This window comes from Dasypus novemcinctus, chromosome 3, assembly GCF_030445035.2.
Source record: "Dasypus novemcinctus isolate mDasNov1 chromosome 3, mDasNov1.1.hap2, whole genome shotgun sequence".
Lineage (NCBI taxonomy): Eukaryota > Metazoa > Chordata > Mammalia > Cingulata > Dasypodidae > Dasypus > Dasypus novemcinctus.
Window position 1 is genome coordinate 128,272,875 of NC_080675.1, and position 14,351 is coordinate 128,287,225.

The window sequence follows — 14,351 nt, forward strand, 5'->3', positions numbered from 1 at the left end:
GAGAGTGTCTTCTATCTTCAGGTAAAGAATGTGAGTTTAGATAAGAAAGAAGATAAACATAAAAGAAGCAACAAGCTTTAGAGATTCCTACTACATGCAGCAAAATTTCATGAACATGATATTATTCTAGGCACAAGATGTCATTAGAATAGATAGAGAAGGTCCATTTACCTATGTAGCTTATGTTCTAGTGGGAAAGGCAGATAATTACAAATATATTTTTTTAAATGTCAAGTAGTAAGAATTAATGTAATGAAAATAAAACAAGGTAATGTAAAAAGAGTGATCTGGGTACTACTTTAGGCTGGGTGGTAAGTAAGAATCTGTTTAATGCTAAAGAACTGAATTTGAATGTCTTTATTTTCTTCCTTGGCAAATCCATCATTTTAATACTGCTAACTGGAGGGTATCCCACACACACACAGAAAAAACAAATAAACAACATTTGGCAAAAGACTTGATAACCAGATAAAGCATTTGCAACTAAATCAAGAGGAAACCAGAAAAATACTGACACATGACACATTACTACAAAGCCATGTGGAGGGAAACAGTTGAGCCATAGGGGTCAAGAAAAAACAACCAGAATGGAAATCATGTTTAGTAGTTCTCAGAAAAAAGTAGGGAACAGTCTCAGGAGAACAAACACTTAATCCTCAGCAAGTAAAGAGGGAGTTGGCCCACATTAAGGTATTGTGAGTAGAAATGGGAACCAGGGACTGGTAGAAGACAAAAAAGGGAGAAATCTCAAGTTATGGTGTCAGAGATACTATGAAACTGTATGAAAGTTTGTCCTCTATATTTCTGATAGAGGCTTCAACTATTTTAACATAAGCTGGAAGTTTCTTCTCATTCACTAAAAGCAAAAGATCAGGCCAATTCTTTTGTTAAAATAGGAAATATGTAGAATCAGAAAATTTTAAAACTGTACAAATATGCTTTCCCACCCCTGAAATTGAATCCCGCAACGTCCTATGCTAGAGGTAATCACTGAAGCAAGTTTCTTGGGAATGGTTCCAGAGGTATCCTATGTGTGTACCCAGATACTTGTGAATATCCTTTTTGGTAGGTGAGGAGAAGCAGATTCCATTATACAAATTGTTCTGTGCTAATTTGTCATATTTAAAATATTTTACAGATCATTCTATATCAGCACATACAGATTTGTCTCTTTTTTAAAGATACAGTTTGTTCTATTATTTATTAACTACTAATTATACACTATAAATTGTGGATATTGAGGTTGCGTGAGGAACTGTCTACCTGTTCGCCCAACCCATTTCATCTTCCTGGTAACCAGGTAGTCCTCATTTCCCAGTTTCCCTCACACTAAGGTGTGGCTATGTGCCTATGTTTTAGCATTAAAATGTAAATAGAAATTATGGGTGCCATTTCCAGGTCTGAGCCAGGAACACCTGATCCTTCATGCTCTTGTCCCTTCCATAAATTTGATGCAAATAAGGAAAATATCCTTAGAAGCCTCATGCCACAAATACAAGGATCCTAGGTTTCTGAATCATCATTTGGAGGAGAACCGCCAGCCAATCAGGGGCATCCATTTTTCATTTCACCTCAGGGAGAAATAAACTTCAAATGTGTTTTGCCTATTTGAGGTTTGTTAGTTACAATAACTAATGTTATCTTTACTATATAAGGTGGTTCCCATTCCTACAACAAACAGACAATATTGAATCTTACCTGAACCCTATGGTCCTAGAAAGCAGGGCTGGTTGAAGAAATTTGCCTACCCCTCTGTGCTGGGAATGAGATGAAGGGGAGGAAGAGAAACGTGTTACTGCAAAGAAACACCCTTCCCCAAATGACTTAGATAAGATTACAGAATGTCCCTTTGTTTACCTATGACAAGGTCAGATTCAGACCATCCAAATTTTCATTCTTTGTCTCACAAATGAATTATGAAAACTGTTTTATCCTCACTGATGAATCCAGGAAAAAAATGCCTGCTACCAAACTTTGGTTGTGTCTTCTTTTCTGAACCTCTGAACTTTGACCTGAACTTTTGACCTCAGCCTGAGCTAGTATACAGTTCCTCCTTAACAGCCCTCCCAGAAATTAGTTATCTCAGGCTAAAACATACTCTGATCTGTAGTCTAATCACACCACCCTCACTCAACCCATTTTCCCATACCCATTTCTTTCTAGCCTTATTTACACCTCCCTATAAAAGAAAAGCCCTTTCTTACCTAAACTCTGAAGCACTTGCAGGTCTTACAGAATGTTCTCCCTATTGGAATAATCTTTTCAACGTCTCTCCTTACTTAAATTTGGATTTATTTTTTATTTGACAAAACAGTGCTATAATAAATATCTTTGTACTTTGTGTACTTGAGAGAATATGTGCGTGTGTATATGTAAGTGTATATGTGTTTGTGTGTATCTGTGTGTGTATGTGTATTTACTCTAAATCCTGCCCTCATCCTGGTATAAAAATAAACCCTTCCATATTTTACAATTATACACACACACTTGTCAACACTGTATTCTCAACAGTTTTGATCTTTGCCAGTCTGATAGATGAAAACTAGTCTGATAGATTTTGGCTATTTCATTTCTCATAAATTTGAAGAAGCAATAAGGAGGACTGTTACATGGAGTTGATCCTGGTCAACAGAGAAGAATTGGTTAAAAGGCAGAAATATTGAGAGAAAATGACCCCCTAATCTTGGAGTTCATGATGATAGAGAAATTAGACATGAGGCACAATCAAGCATTTGCCCAGTGCTTAGGAAACAAATTTCCTAAGGGTTTTGAGAAAATATACACACATCCTCCAAGAATTCTAAATTGGAAGGATGGCAAATAGGTTTCATTTAATACTCCAACTCCAATTAATTGGTGATGGCTGCTTGGAGCTCAGTGATGAGAAGGATCATGAGGGAGCTGCAGCTCAGTGATTTTAAAAAGACCATGAGCAATTAGTAGTGTCTGTGACGACAACCAGATGGAAGAGTGGCTGGATGTGTGTTGCCTATCTGCCATCCTGATCTTAAAACAACCACTGCCATTTTTTAAAATGATGCAGTGCTCTAGGAAGTGAAAATGTAAAAGTTAACTATTTAGTTGTGAAGAAGAAATAATTCAATACCTCTATACTTCAGTTCAGGTTTCAATTTAAAAATATAATAATAAAAACCATAGGGGGCAGTTTTGCCCTCTCACTTCAGGATACATTCTTGGTTTTCACAACCTGGGGGAAGGGGGCACCTTGTCTAGTGGGTAGAGACCAGGAATGTTGCTAAACATCCTACAATGCATGGGACAGCTGTCACAACAAATAATTATTCAGCCTAAAATGTCTGTAGTGCTAAGCTTGAGAAACCCTGGTCTACAGAAGGAGAAAGAAGAGATATGTAATTAGGAATAAGAGCCACAAACCTGGAAAAATAGTGCCATCAAAGCTGACCAAGAATGAGAGAAGGTTTGTGAACAATTAAAATTTTAAAAAGTTTTGTGTTTTATTGGTTTGGTTTGATTTGGGTTTTTTGTTTTGTTCTGTTTTTTCACTTTTCTTAGATATTAATGAGAAACTAAGTGAGAAAGAAGTTGAATTACTGCTTAGGGAAAATGATTTAAAACACAAAGAAGTAATTTAATTCTTATTTTGCATTTATCATCCCACTAGGGAACAGGGAGAACCATCTCCAAACCAGAAAGAATAAAACAAATACTGGTAAAAGGAACTGAAATCCAAACAGTAAAGAGAAGTAAATCTCTACCTCACAATTTAAATGAGTCCAAGGCTCAAATCCAGATGAATTCCTTCAGGGCACTGAAAATACTTACACCACCAGTAATTTAAGAAGTCATGAAATGTGGGAAATGTTCCAAAAGGTGAAAGATAGGAAATGTCCCAGTTTTCCAAGAAGAAAAGGGACAAGGGCAGGAACATTTCAATTTCCAGAAATTATAGTAATGACTCATTAGTCACCATGAACTGGTCATTTATTCGTTCATTTAGATGTATTTATCAAGCATTTTTAATGCCTACAAATGGGGTTGTAGGCACCATTTTACTACAAATCAACATCATTTCCTTTGTTATACAGGCCGTAGTTGATCAACTGCCTTAAATCATTTTGGAACTTGCTCAGAAACACATAAACAAATCAGTCTATATATGTAGATAAAATCACTGACTTCTAATATATCTTGACTTCAGCAAGACATTGGACATTCTGTCAAAGTATATCCTTGTTGAAAAGGAAGAGAAATATGGATAGAATTTCAGCAGTTGAAGTTTATGGAGTATTTTCAGAGCAGAGCAATGGTCCTCACTATGATTGCTCACCAAAATCACAATTCTGGAGAGTGATATAAAGATGTTGATTCCTAGATCCCACCCTGAATACACGCCAAAAACAAAATGTCCAAGAGCAGGACCCAACAATTACTTATTTTTGAGTTTCCCTGGTATCACTAATGTAGCTGTGAAAAGATTGGCCTTCAGGTAACAGCAGTCTAAAGGAGATTTTATTAGTGGTGTGGATGATGTCATAATTGTTTAGGATCTGCCTCAGCTGCAGGGAGTCATGCCTGTCCAGGGGCGGCCACTTCCAGTGACTGAAAAAGGAGGGGGATAAAGGTACAGTTGTTTTGGTCTGAAACAGAACACCTGTCTTAGTTTGCCAGGCCTGCTAGCAAATACCGAAGAGCAGTTGGCTTAAACAATGGAAATCTGTTTTCTCACAGTTTGGGAGGCTAGAAATTCAAAACCAAGGTGTCGGCAGGATCACACTTCGGCTGAAGTCTGCAGAGTTCTGGTAGTGGCTTGCTAGCAATCCATAACTCAGTCACCACCTCTGTCGCATGGCTGTCTCTCTCCCTGTCTGTCTCCCACTCCTGACTGTGTCCAAATCTCTTCTGCCTATAAGGACTCCCAGCATATCAAATTAAGGCTCACCCTGATTCTGTTTGATATCACCTTAACTAATAACATTATCGTTTTCAAAGATCCCATTTACAAACAGGTTCACATCCCAGATCTGGGCACAAAGACCTGAACTTGTCTTTGTGGGGAACATGACTCAATCCATAACAACACCCTAGCAAGCAACACTTGCCCCACAGCTTTCTGCCCCAGGTAGGTGAAGGCTTTGTAAGGCCTGCATCATAGTATGACTTCTCCCTCTGCCCAATCCTGCTTTCCCCTTTCCTTCACAGGTAGTGAGTCCTATTAAAAAACAGTCACCCTGAGAGGTGGGGCAAAATGGTATCCAAGTAGGTACACTGTCGTCACCTCTCCTGCAAAGGACCAGCTGTGTGGTGATGGAATTCTGCCGGAGTGGGCTGTTTCAGGAACCTGCAGGGCAGGAGGTGTCTGAACATCGATCTGGAGAGACTAAAGCAGAATTAGTGCTTGCTCAAGGTAGAACCCTGTTTTTCTAATACTGAACTCTGAAGCTATGGGAAAGTAAATCCCTTCCCCCTAGGGGTGAGGGCGTAGCACTCCCAGAGAGCTGCCAGTCATGGGGCAGTGTACCCAAACCCTGTGTTTCCCAAAGGCATCAACTCCAAGTCCCCTGAACACCCGCAACCCACATTTCACAAACCTACATTCCCCTAGTCCACACTCTCCTGGGTCTCTGTTTCCCGAGCCAAGCACTCCCGGAAATCCAGCATTGCCCTACCCCTCTGGTCTCAGACTAACTCTAGGAGTGGAGGGTTTAGGTGGGAGGTGCAGAGGGGCCCAAGGAGTGCAGGTTCAATTTTCTGCCCCCCCCCTTCATTGAGTTTGGAGGAGCATATCAGCTGACTTGGGGAGAGCCTAGGGAGAGAGGAGAGGCAAACCTGCTGAGAGAGCCAGATATACCTAAACACCCTGGGATAGGAAACTTGGTCTGGGAGAAGGTGGAGTCAGAAAATTAACTACCGCCTCCCCCCCCCCCCCATAACACACCTAAGAGAGAGGGGAGAGGGACAGTAGGACATGCTTTGCAGGCTTCCAATAGTATAATTAGGGTTCCTGGCAAGAGGTGGGTGCTCTCTCTCAAGAAATTGAGATATTATTTTCTGAGGTGAGTTAGTTCACCAGGGACCCATTTGAATTTCCTACAGGAGCCCTCACACAGCCTTCCTGCTGCCAAGTCAGAGAGGGAAGTGAGGAAGGGAGAAAGGGGGAAGGTCAGCCTCCTCAACAGTTTATTCAATTGCAAAGAGGATTCCTTGCCTGAGGCCTTATCTGGTGTTTTTTGTTGGTTTGTTTTCTTGTTTCTCTTTCCTCTTTATCTCCCTCCATGGCCCCTTTTTTTCTTTTCTTTTTTTCCTTTCTCTTTTTCTTGCTTGCTTTTTTTTTTTCATTCTTTTTTCTTTTCTTTTTTTTTTATATTCGGTGCTGCAGACATTTCTTATTTGCTGTGCTTCCTCATCCTCAATTTCCTCTTTTCTGTGTGTACTGATTTTGGCTACCAATGCTATCCACTTTCCTTTATAGCACTCTATCCTTCATCATTTATTGTTTCTCTTATGTTCCACCTCTCTTTGTTTAGCGCCCAATATTTCTGACTTTTTATATCTAATACCTTTAATCTGTTTTCTATCTTTTATTCACTCTTTATATTACTGTCCTTTCTTTTCTCTTTCCCTCTCTCCTGACCACGCTGGCCTTGTAATTCATACTATATTCCTCCCCATATTCAGTTTACTATCTCATTATAGGTACTCCACTTTTTTACTGTTGTAACTCTACACAGCTTATATGAGTTCAATATCCATTCTCCTAGACCCCACATGGTTCTTCTGCTAACATTCACTACCAATACTATTATATTTTTCTTTTAATACCCCTTTCCTTTCTCTGGCCCTCATATTTTCCTTCAAGTGAACTTAGCCAACAACAAGGAAATAGAATAAGAAGAACAAAGTGTAAACGAGAAGACTTAGCATGCACACAAAAACAACAACTAATTAAACCCCAAGATGAAGAAGCTAATCAACTGAATAAACCCAACAAGATAAAATGATGACCAGACAGCAAGAAAAAACTACAGACCATACCAATAATCAGGAAAACATGGCCCAGTCCAATGAACAAACTAAAAACCAGGAAGAGAAGTGGAACACCAAACAACTAATTAAAGCTCTCAAAACCTGTATCATGGACCAATTCAAGGAAGTGAAGGAAGAGATTAAGCATATTAAGAAAACACTTGAAGAGCATAGAGAAGAAATTGTAATCATGCACAAAACGATAATGGATATGATGGGGATGAACAGCACAATCGAAGAAATCAAAAATACACTCTCAGCAAATAACAGCAGATTTGAAGAGGCAGAGGAAAGAATTAGTGATGTGGAAGACAGTATATCTGAAATCAAACAGATGGTAGAATTGATCAATAAAAAGATAGAAAAATTCCAGCAGGGACTTATGGACCTGAATGACAATGCAAAATTCACAAATATACACATTATAGGCATCCCAGAAGGATAAGAGATGGGAAAGGGGACAGGAGGGTTGTTGGAGGAAATAATGGCTGAAAACTTCCCAAACCTATTGAGGGAGATATATGTACATGTCCAGGAAGTACAATACACCCCAAACAGCATAAATCCCAACAGACCTACCCCAAGACATATACTTGTCAAATTATCCAATGCACAAAACATAGAGAAAATACTAAAAGCAGCAAGAGAAAAGAGAACCATCACATACAAGGAAAGCTCCATATATTAAGTGTTGACTTCTTATCTGAAGCCATAGAGGCAAAAAGGCAGGGGTATTACATAGTCAAGATACTAAAAGAAAAGAATTTCCAACCAAGAATACTCTATCCAGCAAAGCTAGCATTCAAAAATGATGGAGAGTTCAAAATATTCACAGATAAAAAGAAACTAAGAGAGTATGCCAACAAGAATCCTGCTCTTCAAAAAATACTAAAGGGAGTTCTGCAGGAGGAAAGAAAAAAACAGGAAAGACAGAGTTGGAGAAGAGTGTGCAAACAACTAAAACAACCAAAAGAGATTTTTTAAAAATCAAATAACATATGACAAAAGACAAATCCAAAGAAAATAAAAGTAATTACTTGAAAATAATAACACTGAATATCAATGGATTAAACTTGCCTGTTAAGAGACTCAGATTGGAAGATTGGATAAGAAACTATGATCCATCTATATGCTGTCTACAAGAAAAACATCTTAGACCCAGGGATTCAAGGAGATTGAAAGCAAATGGCTGGAAAACAATCTTACAGGCAAGCAATAATCAAAAAAAGGCAGGGGAAGCTATATTAATAGCAGACAAAATAGGCATTAAATGAAAAACTATTGTGAGAGACAAAGATGGACACTACATATTAGTGAAAGGGATAATCTTTCAAGAAGAAAGAACAATCATAAACACTTATGCCCCTAACAAGGGCACCTCCAAATTCATGAGGTAAACATTGGAGAACCTAAGGGAAGGAATAGATGCCTCTACAATTATAGTAGGGGACTTTAACACACCACTATTACCATTGGACAGAACATCTTAAAAGATAATCAATAAAGAAACAAAAACTTTGAACAATATATTAGAGGATCTAGACCTAATAGATATAGACAAAACATTACACCCAAATACAGCAGGATATACATTCTCAAGTGCACATGGATCATCCTCCAAGATATACCACATGCTGGGCCACTAAGAAAGTCTCAATGAATTCAGAAGATTGAAATCATACAAAATATTTTCTCTGACTATAGTGCAATGAAGCTGGAACTCTGCAAGGGCCTGAGACCCAGATTTGGCACCAAGATATGGAAATTAAACAACTCACTCTTAGAAAAACAGTGGGTCAAGGAGGAAATTCAACAGAAATCAATAACAACCTTGAAACTAATGAAATGATAACACAACATATCAAAATGAATGGGATGCAGCAAAAGCTGTACTGAGAGGGAAATTCATAACCATAAATTCATACATCAAAAAAGAAGAAAGAGCTAAAATTGAAGAACTAACTGCACAATTGGACAGAAAGAAGAAATAAAGAAATAACAAAGATCAGAGCAGAAACAATGAAAAAGAAAATAAAGCACTCAAAAAATTAATAAAACAAAAAGCTGGTTCTTTGAGAAGATCAATAAAATTGACAAACCCTAGCTAGACTAACAAAGAAAAAAAGAGAGAAGATGCAAATACACAAAATAAGAAATAAGCCCACTGAAATAAAGACTATCATAAGAGGATACTTTGAAAAACTACAGTCCAACAAGAAAGACAATTTAGAGTTAATGGACAAATTTCTAGAAACACATAAACAGCCTACATTGATGAAAGAAGAAATCAATGATCTGAACAAACCAATCATAAGTAAAGAGACAGAATCACAAGTAAAGAGAGAATGAGTCCTTAAAAAACCTTCCAACTAAGAAGAGCCCTGGGCCAGATGGCTTTACAGGTGAATTCTACTGAACATTCTGGAAAGAACTAACCCCTATCTTGCTTAAACTTTTCCAAAAAAATTGAAATAGAAGGAACATTGCCTAACTCATTTTATGATGCCAACATTATCCTAATACCAAAGCCAAACAAAGACACCACAAGAAAGGAAAATTACAGACCAATCTCTCTAATGAATTTAGATGTGAAAATCCTCAACAAAATACTTGTTAATCATGTTCAACACACATTAAACAAATTATACGCCACAACCAAGTGAGTTTCATTCCTGGTATGAAAGGATGGTTCAACATAAGAAAATCAAATAGTGTAATACACCAATAAACAGATTGAAGGAAAAAAATCACATGATCATATCTATAGATGCAGAAAAAGCATTTGACAAAATACAGCATCTTTTCTTGACAAAACCCTGCAAAAGATAGGAATAGGAGGAAACTTTCTGAACATGATAAAGGGTATATATGAAAAGCCCACAGCTAACATCATTTACAATGGTGAAATCCTAAAATCTTTCCATCTAAGATCAGGAACAAGACAAGGGTGCCCACTATCACCACTTCTATTTAGCATGTGTTAAAAGTTACTTACACAAGCCTTGAGGCAAGAACCAGATATAAAAGGGATCCAAATAGGAAAGGAAGAAGTCAAAATTTCACTATTTGCAGATGACATGATCCCATACATAGAAAACCCTGAGAGGTCTACAACAAAACTTCTAGAACTCATAAATGAGTTTAGTAAAGTCTCAGGTTATAAGAGCAATGCGCAAAAATCAGTAGCATTTCTATACACCAATAATGAGCAAGCTCAGGAGGAAATTAAGAAACAAATACCACTTACAATAGTAAATAAAAAAATGAAATACCTGAGAATAAATTTAACTAAAGATGTAAAATACTTATGCACAGAAAACTACACAACGCTGTTCAAGGAAATCAAAGAAGAACTAAATAAATGGAAGAATATTACCTGTTCATGGATAGGAAGACTAAATATTATTAAGATTTCTATCCCACCAACACTGATCTACACATTCAATGCAATCCCAATAACAATCAACACAGCATTTGTAATGAACTAGAAAAACTAACTATGAAATTTATTTGGAAAGGAAAGAGGCCCCAAATAGCCAAAGACAAATTGAAAAAGGAAAATGAAACTGGAGGAATCACAATACTGGACTTCAAAACATACTACAAAGCTACAGTAGTGAAAACAGCATGGTATTGGCACAAGGGTAAACACACTGACCAATGGAACTAAACTGAGAGTTCTGATATAAATCCTCATATATACACTCATCTGATATTCAACAAGGCCACCAAGCCCACTCAACTGGAAGAAAATGGCCTCTTCAACAAATAGTGCCTAGAAAGCTGGATATCCATATGCAAAAGAAGAAAAGAGGATTACCATCTCACACCTTATACAAAATTCAATTCAAGATGGATCAAAGAACTAAATGTAAGAGCCAAGACCATAAAGACTTTGGAAAACAATGTAGGGAAGCATCTACAGGACATTTTATAGGAAATGGCTTCATGAACTTCACCCTGAAAGAATGAGCAGCAAAAGAACAAATAGATAAATAGGACTTCCTCAAAATTAAAGCCTTCTGCACCTCAAAGGAGTTTGTCAAGAAAGTGAAAAAAGAGCCTACATAATGGGAGGAAATATTTGGCAACCATATATCTGATAGGAGACTTATATCCTGCATATATAAAGAACTCCTAAATCTCAAAAATAAAAAGACAACCCATTTAAAAAAATAGGGAAAAGATTTGAACAGATGCTTCTCCAGGAAGAAATACAAATGGCTAAAAAGCACATTTAAAAAATGCTCAAAATCACTAGGTATTAGGGAAATGCAAATCAAAAGTACAATGAGATACCATCTTACTCCCATAAGACTGGCAGCTATCAAAAAAACAGAAGACTATAAGTGTTGGAGAGGATGTGAAGGAATTCAAACACTCATAAACTGCTGGTGGGAATGCAGAAGGATCCAGCCATTCTGGAGGACATTTTGGCAGTTTCTCAAAAAGTTAGCTATAGATATGCTATATGACCCAGCAATTCCACTGCTGGGTATATACCCAGAATAACTGAAAATAAGGACACAAACTGATATATGCACACCAATGTTCATAGCAGCATTACTCACTTTTGCCAAAAGTTGGAATCAACCCAAATGCCCATCAACAGATGAATGGATAAATATAATGTGATATATACATACAATGGAATGCTACTCAGCTATAAGAAGGAATACAGTACAAACACATGTGATAACATGGATGAATCTTGAGGACCTTATGTTGAGTGAAGCAAACCAGGCATTGAAGAACAAATACTACATGAACTCTCTGATATGAAACAAGCAAACCAAGCTGTCTCATAGAGCTAGAGACTGGAAGATAGGCTTAAAGGAGTTTGTCGGGGAGAGGAAGGTTGTGAGCTGATGCCTACATGGGTGAAGTCTATGATGAGCTGGAGATAAGTATTTGTACAAGGAAGGAATAAGTTGGGGGCATAGGGATACCTTTGGGTGGGGCTTTGTGGGCTTAAGGAGGCTAGGGTTGGGAGGATGGATCAGATGGTCCAAGGAATTGGGGGGAGGGATGGGGAGAACAGTTGAATATAGGACACTGTCAGGTATATGGTTGAAATTATAATGTTGAGAAAACTCATTAGAAAATATAATAAGGAAGGATTATGTGTTTAAGGTGCTTAAGGGGGGGGCATCTGGTACAGGGGCAGGCTTCTAGGGAATGTGTGAGTGCTCATTTTGTCAGAGTGTGTTATATCATTGGGTGGAGACCCATATAATGAATGTGAAGGTGTACCCACATCCTGGGGAGACCTGATGTTCTCAAACAGAGGGAATTGTGTCTCTCGAGAGAATTGGGGGCTCCCAATCAGTTAGGGCAGTCTAGTATGTTAAGCCCTCAGTATTGTCACAAGTATCTATAAATGTGGTCCCTTAAGTAGTGAAGATTGATTGTCACTGTGGGCCCTGAGGGGAGGGGGAGAGAGGTATAGAATAGATGAAAGCAGGGCAACTGGGGGGCAATGGAAATGCTCAAGATCATGGAATGATGAATATAGGACATGTTAACTTACACCAAAAGTGTATAAAAGTCTATAAGCTAAAATGTAAATGATAATGTAAAACATAAGGAAACAAAATTTTAAAGTGTGTACAGTCTAAAATATAAACCATAATGAGGGATGTAAAAAATGTTCTGATATATGTTCGGTATTTTTATAGTAGTTACAGTTACAAACATCACCTGAGGGAGCGCTGAGTTCCAACCCAGGGGAGTTCTGTCACATTCCCCAATGAAATAACAATAATCCCCCAAGTGCAACAGCAAAGACCAACAAGGAAGGATGGTCCAATAATGAGCCCTTAATACTGATGACTACGCTTATGAGCCTGTGTGCCTGAAATATGAACTAGGCCTAGATCTGCAGGGTGCCTAAGAGTTACCTCCTGAGAGCCTCAATGTTGCTCAAATATGGCCACTCTCTAAGTCAAATTCAGCATGCAAATGCATTACCTTCCCCCTAGCGTGGGACATGACTCCCAGGGATGAGCCCCCCTGGTGCTGAGGGATTACTACCAATCACTAACTCATGATATAACTAGAGAGACCTTGAATTAAAGGGTCAACTCAGACCAGCAGAATATCTCAGCCTACATATTGGCTTAAGTGGTAAAAACTGCTTTTTGACCTTGAATAAAAGAGGGAAATGGCAAAGACAAATGAATTTATATGGCTTAGAGTCTTCCAAAAAGAGTCAGGAGGTCATCAGAGGGGTCACATTTATGCACATCTCAGCAGGACCCCAAAGAGAGCCAAAGTAGATACAACCCTAGATGCTGGTTCTCCTGAAGGCTATGGGGAGCCACAGACTATATGGTCATGGCAGATGGATTTGGAATTCTGTGCCACGATAGAGGGCCCTGCTTTGGAATTTGTGTTCCTGGGTGTGATGGAGCTGGGTTCAGATGTGACCTTTCTACACATGCTTCTTCTGTCATTATTATTGAACCTGTGGTTGGTGCCAAGGATAGTGAATACTCAGGGGACTTGAATCTCTGGACTGCCCATGTGCCAGCTGGGCCCTAAGCCTCAGCAGAGTTGCAATTCCTACTCTCTGGTTCATTGGACTTACCCAGGTCAGTTAACAGTGAGGTGAAGATGGTCAACCACCACACCAGGGAATCAAGAGTGCCTACAAACTGCAAGCAGAGGAATTGCATCCATCATCCATGTGAAATCTAAGCCCCCTCCTGATCTAGAGGTGGAGAGGACATCGCCATCCCAGGGACTGAGATTAGAGTGGGCTTATTGATATTCTACTATAAAACAATTGTGACTAGTAATGGAAGAAATTGTAGCATTGAAGTGGAGAAAGTGGCCATGGTAGTTGCTGAGGGCAGTGAGAGGTAAGAAGAATTGTGATGTGGGGGCATTTTTAGGACTTTGGTTGGCCCTGAGTGATATTGCAGGGTCAGATGCTGGGCTTTGTATATCCTACCATAACCCACTGAATGTACTGGGGGAGAGTGTCAACTACAGGGCAAACTATTATCCATGTGGTGCAGCAGTACCCCAAAGTGTGTTCACCAAGTATGGTGACCGTGCCACAATGATGGGGGAGGTGTTGGTGTGGGAGGAGTGGGGGGATGGGGTATGCAGGAACCTCTTATGCTTTTGAATGTAACATATTTTTTGTGATGTATGCATCTTCAAAAAAATACAATTTACAAAAATGGTGGGGTGGGGGAGTGGGGAGTGGGTTATATGGAACCTCATATATTTTATGTTTTTTAATGTAATGTTCTTTGTGATCTATTAACTTTAATTTTTAAAAGTGTAAAAAAAAAAAACAGCCGCCCCAACCTCACTCTCAGCACCTGCTTCCAGAA